Source organism: Quercus robur, chromosome 12 (assembly GCF_932294415.1).
Source record: "Quercus robur chromosome 12, dhQueRobu3.1, whole genome shotgun sequence".
NCBI classification, from domain to species: domain Eukaryota; kingdom Viridiplantae; phylum Streptophyta; class Magnoliopsida; order Fagales; family Fagaceae; genus Quercus; species Quercus robur.
In genome coordinates, this window is record NC_065545.1 from 7771782 (window position 1) to 7785605 (window position 13824).

Consider the following 13824-nt stretch of genomic DNA (forward strand, 5'->3'; position numbering starts at 1 on the left):
CTTAAAATATGAGTACACCTTCGTTTGCTACTCGCACTTATTATATATGAGTTTCATTACGTACGTACATAAAGAAAAGCTGTTGAGACCTTAACAGTAAGAATAATGCTTAGAACAAAGAAAAGTACATAATTTTGTGTCACAACTTACCGCGTGGCGAATTGTGATTAGTGTAAGTGTGATGGTGAGTTATATGAGAATATATTTGCACCAATCACAACTCATTATACAGTGAGTTATAGCATAAAACTGTACATTTTTCTGTGTCTTGAGCATTACTCTAATAGTAATTAGCATTAAAAGTAGCTTAAATTTAAGTAGACTTTGGTTTTGCCTCCAAAGTCCAAATTTGTTGTGCTTATAGTGAGTTTAATTCTTTGGGCACACGAAATGTGAAAGTAACAACAATGATTTAAGTTTGATTGCTATGCTCGTGGAAAGACTTGTCAAAAGTTTGAAATGAAATAAAATAAAATAAAATCCCAACAAAAGTTTATAAATCAATGCACGATGATAATCATAATATAATGGGTGCAACATGGAGTACTTGGATGAGATGCCACGTAGATATATCAACGATTGAGATCGGATGCACGTGGCAACAAACAATTCAATGGGAGCCGGTAGTTGCTTCAACCTGTTTGAAAAGGGTCTTGTTGAGTGTTCACAATCACTAGCAATTGTCTATTTTTGTGAACTGTGTTTTTGATTGAGGGTGTGATTATTTGGGCGGTCGGACTAAGAAAAATAATAGAATAAACAAAACCCGCAAAAGGTGTAGGCGGCTGTGCCAAGTGGCTTAAATTTTTTAAAAATAAAAAAACAATAATACTTATTAGAATACACTCACACGAAAATAATATATAGACTTTTTTTAAACAAGCTTACAATACATCACATAATCAATATACCACTATAAAAGAGTCTAATTTTTTCTGAAAGTATGTTAAAATATACTTATACCTTGAAAAATTTTGAAAAAATAAAAAAGATTGCGAGAAAAATAAGGTTTTAAAATTTTTTACATAAAAACTAAAAGCTAAAAGTTAAAATTGATGCCAAATAAATTCTTAAAATGAGTAATGATAGCATTGTTATATAAAATTTATGTGGGACATTAGTAAAAATAATAATAATAATAATTTTTTATTATGATATTTTTATAGAAAATATTTATTATGTTATTGAAATGATGCTAATTACATGTGGGGCCAGAGAATTTGTGATCCCGGCCCACTTTACATTAGGGCCCAAGACCCGCGCCGAGAAGAAGCGTTGCTGAGGACATGCAACGAAAGTTCAAATGGCCTAGAGATATAGCCGAGGACGATCCTGTCCTCGGCATCCTAAAACTTAGAAGGAAGGAACGGCACGCCATCAAAGGCAGCCCCCAAAGCGCTCCCAGAAGAAAGGGCGAGTACAGTGTAGGAGCGGTTCAAGGAAAAACTATCACCTCCGCATTGAATGCGCCAACAAACGTCCTGGCCGTATTAATGAGGAAAGGACCCCTGAACAATGTGGCGGCAAAGAACAAGGGAAAGGCTGTCATTACTGCAATTAAGTACTCTGCGCTCGATAGAGCCATGCTCTTCAGCTTTTACAACCACCCCCAACCACTTTGGGTATGGGCTGATAAGACAAGTATCAACCCTATAAAACTGAACCTACACGTAGACGTTCGAGAGAGGGGAAAAGCTAGTATAAAAAGAGGAGGAAGCAGTCCAGAAAGGGGGGGGGGGCACAGCATGATGTATCGTCTCTAGGACCATTGAAACCTAGCATAAAAGGAGTAATAAGAACCTTAAACTCCTCGGACGAGGTCCAAGGACCGGAACCACCTAGGCCATGCCGAGGATAAAGTCTTCTTGGATACGCTCAGTTCACCCCTATGCGATCATGGATACACTCAGTTCACCCCTGTGCGATCATCATGAACACCATGACTAACGACTGTCCGTTCACCAAGACCTAACCTTTTAGCCCACTCTCTACAAATTTATTGTTTAGACCTTTAACGTTCGAACCCAATACCAATTTGGGATCGATACAAATTGAGTCCTTACATTACATTTATTATATCAATTTATAGACCCTTAATAATAAAATTCATAATAATTCTAATTATTTCTTTAATACTGTCTTTCAATAATTAAATTTAAAGCCTCCCATGAAAACTAAATTTTCTTCTTTTCTTATCTTTATATAAGTGAGAGTGGAGATAAAAAAAAGGACAACCACATTCTTTAATCATAGAATGTTTTATAGTATCTGAATTATGAAAAAGTTTTGTCGTTTCCCATATCACTAATAATATTAAACTATATCCAACACCTTATATATTAGAATATACACAATTTATTGACAATATTTATTCGACTTTGCCAATAATTTCATCCAAATTAATCACCAATTCCACTCATAAAGAAATGTTCGTTCTTTTTTTTTTTTTTTTTTTTTTTTTTTATGCATGCATCATTTCATCCCGACTGTTCGCTTTCGATGTATCAAGGAGAGGTGCTCCCGTACCTATGATCTGATCAACAGTACTCTTAGATTTCATTACTGATAGGTGGGCCAATGTGATTATTATATATACAAAATTTCATTAAATCTGTAATTGGGATCAAATAAAAAAAAAAATCTGTAATTGTCTTATGATCATGGCGAATTCACCTCAGTCAATCCAAGACCTTATTTCCTGGTAACAAGGATTGCCCAATATGTTCACACATATGATTAGATAGACGTTCACACATTCGAATAGGTAAGTGGTTTCTAAGTCATCATAATATCTATGAAATCCTGAGTTTAAAATATCTCTCTAATATTTTAGGGTCACACCTAAAGAATTTCTCCCTGTAATAATTGGTTCATGTGGGATGAGAAACTGCATACATCCAAAAAAAAAAAATAGTAAATAAAATTAAAAAGTTAGGCATACATACATTTTCAACTTGCAACACCTATATAAATTATGAACGTGTATACCACCAGTCCATTGCTTATTTTTTGAGGAATAATTGGAGCCATATCTTTATAAACGAAGTAGATTTCTTTGTGTTGACTGGGCGAGAAAATATTGCCCACCATCACCATAGGCCACCATATATCTATGGACTAAGGTCCCAGTCAACTATCATTTCGCAATCTGCATGACATGCATGCCTTGGTGACATAGATGTGTCACCATTATCACTTCCATTCACATCACCATATGAAATTAAGATCACAATTTCCTTGGACCTCAAGAACCTGCAGCCTCAGCCTCAGGTTATGGACATTCAGCCAACAAAAAAAGAAAAGAAAAAAATAACACACTATAGGTAATTTATGCCTACATGTCAATGTATGTAACCCCAATCATCATGCTAATAATGAATGTGTTGTAGGTTTGTATATTCCAAACACTTGGACTAGGGTTTATTAAAAAATAAATAAAAAACACTTGGCCTAGAGAAGGAAACACTTGAATGTGTATATATATGCCTTAGGCTATTATTATACCTGGTCATTTTTTTTCTTTGCTAAGCTCGTGCAAACATTCATGCTAGGTCCTACTTAAGCCATGCCATTTATTTAAACTTCAGACTTACTTTATTAAGGATATCACATTTTTTTTCTTCTTCTTCTCTATCTCGGTTTGATAAGCATCAGAATTGAAATGACAAGAGTACTTGGTCAAAACATATATCAAATCTGCAATAACTTGTAATTGCATGTCTAGAACTAGCTCCTCACTATAAGTCATGTCAGATCAAATGGCCACTGATACGATGTTGGGGTGAGAGGTGGGGGGGGCCAAGCCAATTGAGACGATGTTGAGGTGAGAGGGAGGGCCAACTGTGAGGTTAGAAGGCCCCCCGAGGGCTAAGCAATGTCCCGATTTGTAATGTGCAAAGCACTCAAATGATTGTTCACAAAAACAAAAAAAAAAAAGCAAAGCACTAGTAGTCTATACTATCAGTCTAATTAACCTACTTCTTTTGTTAGCACTGAAAAAGACTAATAGGACATCAATGCACACAGCATGGTGCAATGCATCTACCTGTTCTTATCAATTCAAGACACTGCTAGCAGTCTTTCATTAAAAGACTGCTAGCTCTATAATGTAAATATTCCATTTAAAATATATATATATATATATATATATATTTCATCATTATTTTTCATTTTTCAAGACTTTATATCCTCCATCATTTTATTAGTATCTTTTCTATTTGATGGAAAAGATGTCAAGGTTGTTCTTAATTATATACTAATATTATGCCAACCTACCTACGCTCCAATTCCTGTTCCAAATTATGGAGCATTTGAAACACATTAATAAAAAAAATTATATGTAAATTATAAAATATTTTAATAACTTATTAAAATTCAATAATAGAATAAATAGTGAAACTCCAAAGTTTAAACCAAAGTTTTAAAAAAATTAAATAAAATGATAGATTATAAAATGCTTTAAAATAAATAGTGAAACTCCAATTAAATATCTTGAAATTTTGATAATTGAGTTTTAATTGGTGTAGTATTTTAATTAATTTTTTTAATAAAAATTGTAACATTTTTTCACACTTTTAAGTAAACTATGTTTATAATTTTAATATACTTATAATGAGACACATGATGAAATTATGCCATACAACTAGTTATACTTACATTGAGCTACATATTGCAAGCATGATATATACAACCCAATTTTTAATATTAAAACAAACAAGTATGGTAGATTAGTAAATTAACACAACTAAATATGTGAATATGATATGGACATAGGTTTATATAATATGAAATTTTATTACAAATATTTTGACAATAACCTTTTTTTTTTTTTTTTTTACATGGATAGTTGGAGATGTATGAATTTGAACCTTGGATGTTTCTATTGAAAAACATAAGGAGATATGAGTTAAGCGATAAGGCTTTTGATGAAGACAATAATTAATTAAATGATTGATATTATATAATTTCATAATTCCCATAATATATACCAATGATCTTATAGTTTTGCATCAAATGATTTGTTTTGTTCAGATAGATCGATTTAATTAAGTCTCAACTTATGTGAATTTTTGTTACTTTTAGTTAATAAAGACCTGTTAAGACTTAAGAATGTGAATTTAAATGATTTAAAAAAATTAAAGGGGGAAAAACCAACGATTGGGTGGCCTAGCTTGTCATGCATGTATCCTGCATTTGGACAAATTTCCTGACGTATCTGACTTGAAAAACCTACAATGATTTTATATACAAAAACTTCACCGCAATATATATTGTAGGTAAAAAATTAACCTTATGCCTGTTTCAAAATGATAAATTTCTCTTTCTCACACTTTGACCAAAGCATCATTTTTCACTATACTAACCAATGACCTTATAACTTAGTGAGACATTTCTTGCTTTTAGGATTAACCCATTTTATACGCAGGATTTGTGAGACTTTTAGAGTTATGAGTCTTCTATATGTTTTAAAAACCCCACACACACACAAATCAAGGCACATGTCTTCCACAGACCTGGTACTCAAAGTCAAGTCAATATTAGAAAATGCCTCACTACATTAATAGTTTTGACAAGCATCTAAGAACTTTCATCATCTGCCCAAATTATATATCAAAATAAAATACTCCTACAGATAAAAAGATTAGCATGAATGTAAAATGTAGAAATGAAACCGACTACCGTTTGACAAAGAATCATTATCTATCCAATTAGTAATATTTAGAAAGTTTCGTGTGCACTAACTAAACAAGTTACCACACTAATGCTCATGCAGATTATTAAAACAGTCACTTAGTCCATGAGTCAATGATAATTAGCTTATTTCCAATGCACCGACATATATATACCGTTAACGCGTAAGCACCGCCCAAACCTTAAAGAGTGGGGTTCATGTAATGTAATGTAACCACCACCGCCCAATCCTTAAAAAGTGGTAACTGCCATGGGCTTTTGGACACAGTCCATACCCATGCAGTAAATTCAACATCGACAATATATATATGTATATATATATATATATATCATTATTTATAGTCGAGTAGATCTTGTAACCTAATCTATGCTGCCCTAAGAATCTTCACCCATTTGAATCTTTTTTGATAAACCTTTACCCATTTGAATCTTGTAAAAGATTTCTATTTTTTTTAATATTATATTGTAACAGATAAACCTGCCCCAGTTTGGTCCGAATGTACCGAAACCTGTCCTCATGGAAATTAGGTAGTTGAATCTCCTTAGATTTGGCAGGATCCTTGGGGAAAACTGATTCTGCAAGTCACTGTATTCTTACTGGTAGTTTGGTTGCAACTAATAGCTTAAGACAATTCATAAGACGTGAATATATATCACTGTTGAAAAACAATATTTTTACACAACAAACCAGATTGTAATATCAATGATTAATGAGTTCAATTTAGAACCAATAAAAACTTATCACCTAGAATTTGTTGCAAATGTGTTATGTTTGATATTTTTATTTTGATATCCTAGATTATATGGATTTGATTGGATATATGTGTTTTTTGAATACATACTGGCAGCTGAGGGAGGAGCAGGCTCCCCACCCACCCCCAGGTTTTAAAAAATCCTTTCCTATCTCTTACAATTTTTATGAAAAATAAAAAATACATATAAATTTTTACTGATTAGGTCACGGGAAAAAATTCTCAGTTCACATGTGTGTGTTGAGTCCATATCAGATGTGTTATAAACTGAACTAAATTATATAAGTGATTACAAGAAAAATAATTGTAACTTAATTTACTAATTCTTTTAGGGTCTAAGTGTAAATATGGTCTTTGCTTTCCAACCTAGTAATGCCATGTGACTCAAATGCATTGAAAAGATTAACCAATTGTAATTGTACTAGTCCTTTTTGAAAGTAGAAGAGATGAAAGAGGAGAATATTCAAATAGTTGATGGAAACTTCCAAACGGTGTAGCTTTAGAGTTGTTGAAAACGACATTATTTGGTTAAGTAAGCGTGTCAATATTTTAATGAAAATGCTGTTGTTTTATTTAGTTGCACTAAGATTCTAAATCAAGAGTGAGTGTAAATATGGTTTTTGCTTTCCAACCTAGTAATGCCATGTGACTCGAATGCATTGAAAAGATTAGCCAATTGTAATTGTACTAGTCCTTTTTGAAAGTAGAAGAGATGAAAGAGGAGACTATTCAAATAGTTGATGGTAACTTCCAAATGGTATCGCTTTAGAGTTGTTGAAAACGACATTATTTGGTTAAGTGAAGCATGTCAATATTTTAATGAAGACGCCATTGTTTTGTTTAGTTGCACTAAGATTCTAAATCAAGAGACAACGTTATCTTGGCAAGATATCTTCCACAGCTCTACATCTTCTTCAACATCAAGCTATAGTCTTCATAATGCTGAATTAGATATTTTCTATTCATGGGCAGCTCTAGGTACAGTCCAGGGGGTTCAAATGAACCCCCTAAGCTGGGCCAAAAAAAAATTATATATAATTTTTTAATTTTTTTTATTTGACCCTCCTAAAACAAATTTTGAACCCCCTAGACCTAAAATTTTTTTTTAAGCCTAGCTGAAATAAATTTGAATATGATCATCTTGAAAATATCTTGGTCTTTTTAAACACACACACACACAAAAACCCCAATAACAAACCAATTTGATCTAAAATATGGGGGGGAAATAGTAAGCCTAACAACAAAAGCATAAATTTTTTCATCTTAAATCTTTAAAAAAATCATTTAGATCTTAACAAATTTGAAATAAACTAATACATAAAAGTTTATTGTATTTAGATCTCACTCGGAGTTCACTTAACAACGATAATTCATATGTTGATTACATTTTAAAAACAATAGATGATTTCTAAGATTTAATCTTAGCAACAATAATTAGTATCTTCATCGTATTAATAAACAATATACAATCAGGGCCAACTCAAAGTATTGTGCGGCCTAAGGCGATTGATTTAAGTGAGATCTATTCTTATACTTTGAATATTAATAGAATATTTATTTAACTTTTGGTTTTTTTTCATTTAAAAATCAATTTTTTTAGAAAAATATTACAAATTAATACAAACCCATTGCATTACTCAATGGCTATATACAACTAAAATAAATACTATTTATTAAATGAAGTAACCAAATACTAAAAAATTATGATTGAAAATTTTAATAAAGTCATATATTTGATATCTCTAAATAAAATTTGAGTATAAATTTACTTACTAGTATAAGATTAATGAGTTCTTTTAACATTTATGTGTGAGAGATTAAATGATTGACCCATCCAATGAAAACATTTTTCTTTAACGGGTTTATCTTTGATAAAAAACAAAAATTTAGGGCTTAATTAATACTTCCATTGATATAAGAATATCTCTATCGGAAAAAATTTAGGGGTCTTTTTTCATTGGGGGCCTTAGGTGGTTGCCTATGTAGCTCACCCATTGAGCCGGCACTGTAAACAACGAACTTATAGTTTATCTTATATAAGAAATGATATGTTCATAATACGCTCATAATAAAGCCTAAGTGGCAGATTGTTACCAGCTAAAGCTGATGAGAAAAAAAGTAATTTCAATAGTGAGTTTAAATTAGAACTAATAACAACTGTGGGGCCCGATAGTTTATGGGCCCGGCCCGCTCGCTTATGGGGAGTCTACAAGTCCACACTGAAGGAGGCCAGGGCCCAAGCTCAAAAATAGGAAGTCCAAAGTGGCCCGAAGATACAGTCGAGGACAGCTTAGTCCTCGGTAGGCCCGAAGTCTCATGGATGAGAGTGGCCTACAAGCTAACTTAAAAGATCAGAAAATATCTTGGGGGAAGTTGTCCTTAATACCCTTCACTGATATGACACTGCACCTAACAAAGCCGGATTCTTGGGCTTTATTGATCATCTCCCACAATTTCGGGATTAGATGGATGGGACAGATATCTGTCCTGGAAAGGTCGACCCTACACGTGGACGAGGGATAACGAACGTAGGCTAGTATAAAAGAAAACGTTGGGTAACGAAGTAAAGGGCCCCCATCTAACTTCCTGAGAAAAACTTCAAGAAGGAAAATGCCCGGCTAGTATATGCGCATCACCCCGGAAAACCCACCGCCGGGTAACCGGAGAAAACTTCAGTGCTCCTCGGACATGATCCGAGGAGCCAAATCCCTCAAGTTACAAAGGTGTAAGGTCTGAATATACAGATTAAAGCCTTTTCTTGTTTTGGTTCATCTAAAGTCCGGCCCGAACTAGCGCCCTGCGACCCAACGTTGGCCTTTCAAGCCCACGCTCTACAAATGTTATTGTAAGGGATTTTCTGTAGGCGAGCCCAGCATCGTCATTGGGCCGCTAGAGATTCGTGTCCCTACAACAACTTATAATCTAAATTTTTTTGAAAAAGTATTGTGAAAATGTTGTAGATGTAACACTTCTCATCTTTTGTTCTCTTGCTAGTATGTACTATGAAAAATTTTGTAATAAAGAAATCACGTAAACCACAATATTCACTTTTTTTTTAAAACCCAAAATGCATCATCTTACTGACCCTCCCTAAAAATATATCCTAGAACCGCCACTGTTTCTATTAGATATTTTTAGCTGTAACAGTAGAGATATTTATAGAGTTTGTTAGAAGTTTGTTAGGATTGAATCCCCATGTGTTCAATTATAGAGCTCTATAAATAAAGTCTCTGTGTATAGATATTTTTCTTAAGCTCAGAAATACAATCATAGTTCTATTAAGCTTTTTCTCTCAAATTGTTTTCATCTTATTTTTCTCTCTTTCTCCGAGCTTTCAAGCTTTCTCAAACTTTTAGGGTAGTATAGATATAACTAGTGCTTTCCAACCTAGTAACAGTATGTTAGTTGAGCACATTGAAAAGATTTGTACTATATGAAATACAACATTTTTTAATCAAATGCTTATGTTATGTATTCAAAATTCTTTATATTATGGTTAAATTTTGTTAAGAGTTATTGTTGAATTTGATTTTTATCTTTGTACGGTCCAAAATTCAAATACAGGCCCAAAACCAAGGCTCACATAAGTCAGACCCACCCAAATCGTATCAAACAAGCGATGGAGGGTCCAAGCACGGTATAGTACAAATCGACCCAAGGCATCACCGAGAACATCACATAATGCCTTGGGGATATCCACCCACCGAGCATAGATTTGAAGGTTGGCACAAGTTCCAAAGGGGTCAATTCAGAAATATGCGGTAGGTCCCATCCGATTAAGAATATAGGTCAAAATGGGGCCCACATTTTTTGGAATAGCCACCACTCATGATGGCAAACCCATTAAGGGAAGGTTATAAAAGGAGGAAGAGATGGTGTGAGAGGAGGTTGGCTAATCTAGGAAAGAAAGAGAGAGAAATACACAAAAGGCAAAGAGAGAAAAATAGTTAAAGAGAAGGAAGCTTGGCACCCAGCCCGAGACTCCATGGGAAACACATGCACGAGGTAAGGTTCAAGCTTGGCCACAAGTTTCTTCATTTAGGCTGTTAGGCTAGCCTCAAAGGGATTTATTCATAATAGGGAACCCTCGACCCACTCTAAACAAATAAATTAGGAGCCCAACCTCAAAGGCCTCAGAGTACTTTGGGTTGAGCCGCCACAATCTCCTATTCAAAATTGTATGTATTTTTATTTTTTTTAATTATTAATTTTATCTCCTGCTTAAAAATTGTCATCTTTTTAAAACTAAATAATTATGATTCACAAAGTAGAATGTCCTGATAAATCATTTAAAAAATTGAAATAATTATTTTGGTCATATATATTGTAGGGACATGGTTCTCAAACGGCCCAACAAGGACGTTGGGCTCGCACGTGAAGGATCCCTCACAATGAGATTTGTAGAGAGTGGGCTTGAAAGGCTAGCGTTTGGTCACGGGGCGTAGGCCCAGACCGGACTTTTAGGGAAACTCAGATAAGAGAAGGCTTCAACCTGGATATCCAAGCCCTACCGCTTTGTAACTTGAGGGATTGGACTCCTCGAATCATATCCGAGGAGCACTAATGTCTTTCTCCGGTTATCCGGCGGTGGGTCTTTCGTGGTGGTGGTTTACCTATATTATCCGTGCATTCTCATCCCTGGAGTTTTTCCCAGGAAGTGAGATGGGCCCCTTTCCCAATTAGTTTACCTTTCCTTTTATACTAGCCTACGTTTGCTGTCCCTCGTCCACGTGTAGGGTCAACTTTTTTCAGGACTGATATTTGTCCCGTCAATCTAATCCCAGAATTGTTGGGGATGGTTAATAAAGCCTAAAAGTCAGGTTCTGTTAGGTGCAGAGTCTTATCAGTGAAGGGTATTAAGGACAACTTCCCTGAGATATTTTCTGATCTTTAGAGTTTGCCCGCATGCCACTTTCATCAATGAGACTTTGGGTTTGCCGAGGACCAAGCTGTCCTCGGCTGTATCTCTGGGCCACCTTCAACATTATATTTTCGAGCTTGGGCCATAATACTTGGGCCATAATCTTTTTCAGTTTGGGCCTGTGGACTTCCCATGAGCAAGCGGGTTTGGCCCATAAATTACCGGGCCCCACAATAGCCCCTCAAAACCCTGCTGTCCAACCTCTTGGTTGGAAATGTGGGTTTTGGTAATATCGAGCCTTTATTATGGCTCATTTATTCCAATCTTTGACCGATGCTGGCGGCTCTTCACCTCCCCGAGGAATACGCCGGTCTACAAGACGTTCCCCTCAATTTACGCGCGATGCGTTTATGCCGTTTGGTTATCTGAAGCATGCCTTTAATATCTCCCTTTTACGAGACCTCCCAGATTCAACGGGTGTATTGATGTTTGCAGATCTCCTTGGAGATCTGCACTCTTTAAGTAATCTCCTCTTCGTCCCCTATATAAAGAGAAGAAACAAGAGTTGTTTCTCCCACAGATGAATTCCTCTAATCCCCACAAAATTTGAAACCCTTAGATTCCCTCCGGAGTTTATTCTTGCTCTCCGGTTACATCTTAGCCTGAAATACACTCACCGTAGTATTAAGCAATGAAGGAACCATTTCCTTCCCAGAAACACTATGTTTTAGCGAAGCTCAAAATGGCTCGGTCAGGGCAAAGATGGCGGAGGCTCAAGATTTGTCCCGCCGTCCTTTTAGCCAAAATCCGAAGCAGGGACTCGTCACGTCACATTTTTGGCGTGATTGAGCCGAGGAAGCACATCATCAGTACCACCCGCTCTTTCACGAGCATATCTAACATGGCGCCAGCGTGTTAGGAGTCAGGACTGGGGCAGGGACTAAGTGCCCCTGCTTCTTCCTCTCTTCGTTCACTGGCGCCCCCCTTTGCCTCTCTCTCTTCTTCTCCTCCTTCCTACTCATGTCCTCCATCTTCTTCATTCATCTCCTCCATCTTCTGCTCATGTCCTCCATCTTCTTCTTCCTCTGCGCTCCTTGATGACAAGAGCTTGCTGAGGTGCTTCCATGTGTTCCAATTCTTCTTCCTTCTCCTTCATTTTTTTTTTTAAAGAAGGTTCTTCTCCTGATATGAGCGGTACTGAGGCAGAGATTGGAGAGACTTTGAAGGCGAGTTTAAAAGACAACTGACTGTTTACTGATCTGTATTGCGGATGCTATTGTTGCTTTGGCAATTCATTTTTTGTATAGGCTTGTTTAAGCCCTTCTTTGTACGTTGTAACAATTTTTCATATTAATAAAAGTTTTTGTTATTCTACTTCGCATGTTCTGTTTATATGTTTTAATAAATTTGCAAACACTGCTCGGCACAATAGTATAGCATTTGAATCAATGACAACTAAGGCCAAAATACTTGCTAATAAAAAGATGCCACCATAACTTTAACAGAATTACTTGACATAGCAATGCCGACCAGGGAGGGACGACACTTACCTCAAAATTAGCCAAGATGAGGACTGAGTATTCGATACGGTGTAAGAAGTAACTATCCGAGGACATGTCATCCGCAAAACGAACAGTTTCCTTAGGCTATTGAATAGAGGGTCATTTTGCCATCTTAACATACTGGCCTTAACATTTTACAGTATTTGAGCCGAGGACTTTCCCGTCCGAGTAGTTGGCGTTCCCATAGGCTTGAGTCCAAGAACCACGCAAGGCCCAGGTTCTGTCCAAAACTTTTTCCAGTACTTGGTTTCCCCATAGGCTTGAGTCCGAGGACCATGCAATGCCTTGGTTTTGTCCAAAACTTTTTAGAGTACTTGGTTTCCCCATAGGCTTGAGTCCGAGGACCATGCAATGCCTTGGTTCTGTCCAAAACTTTTTCCAGTACTTGGTTTCCCCACAGGCTTGAGTCCGAGGACCATGCAATGCCTTGGTTCTGTCCAAAACTTTTTAGAGTACTTGGTTTCCCCATAGGCTTGAGTCCGAGGACCATGCAATGCCTTGGTTCTGTCTAAAACTTTTTCCAGTACTTGGTTTCCCCACAGGCTTGAGTCCGAGGACCATGCAATGCCTTGGTTCTGTCCAAAACTTTTTAGAGTACTTGGTTTCCCCATAGGATTGAGTCCGAGGACCATGCAATGCCTTGATTCTGTCCAAAACTTTTTAGAGTACTTGGTTTCCCCATAGGCTTGAGTCCGAGGACCATGCAATGCCTTGGTTCTGTCCAAAACTTTTTAGAGTACTTGGTTTCCCCATAGGCTTGAGTCCGAGGACCATGCAATGCCTTGGTTCTGTCCAAAACTTTTTCCAGTACTTGGTTTCCCCATAGGCTTGAGTCCGAGGACCATGCAATGCCTTGGTTCTGTCCAAAACGTTTTGAGTTCAATTTCTCCCTTTCTTCAGGTATATCACGAGGCACCGAGCAGGAGGTTGCCCTCGGCAGCGGCTATTCCTCGGCGTG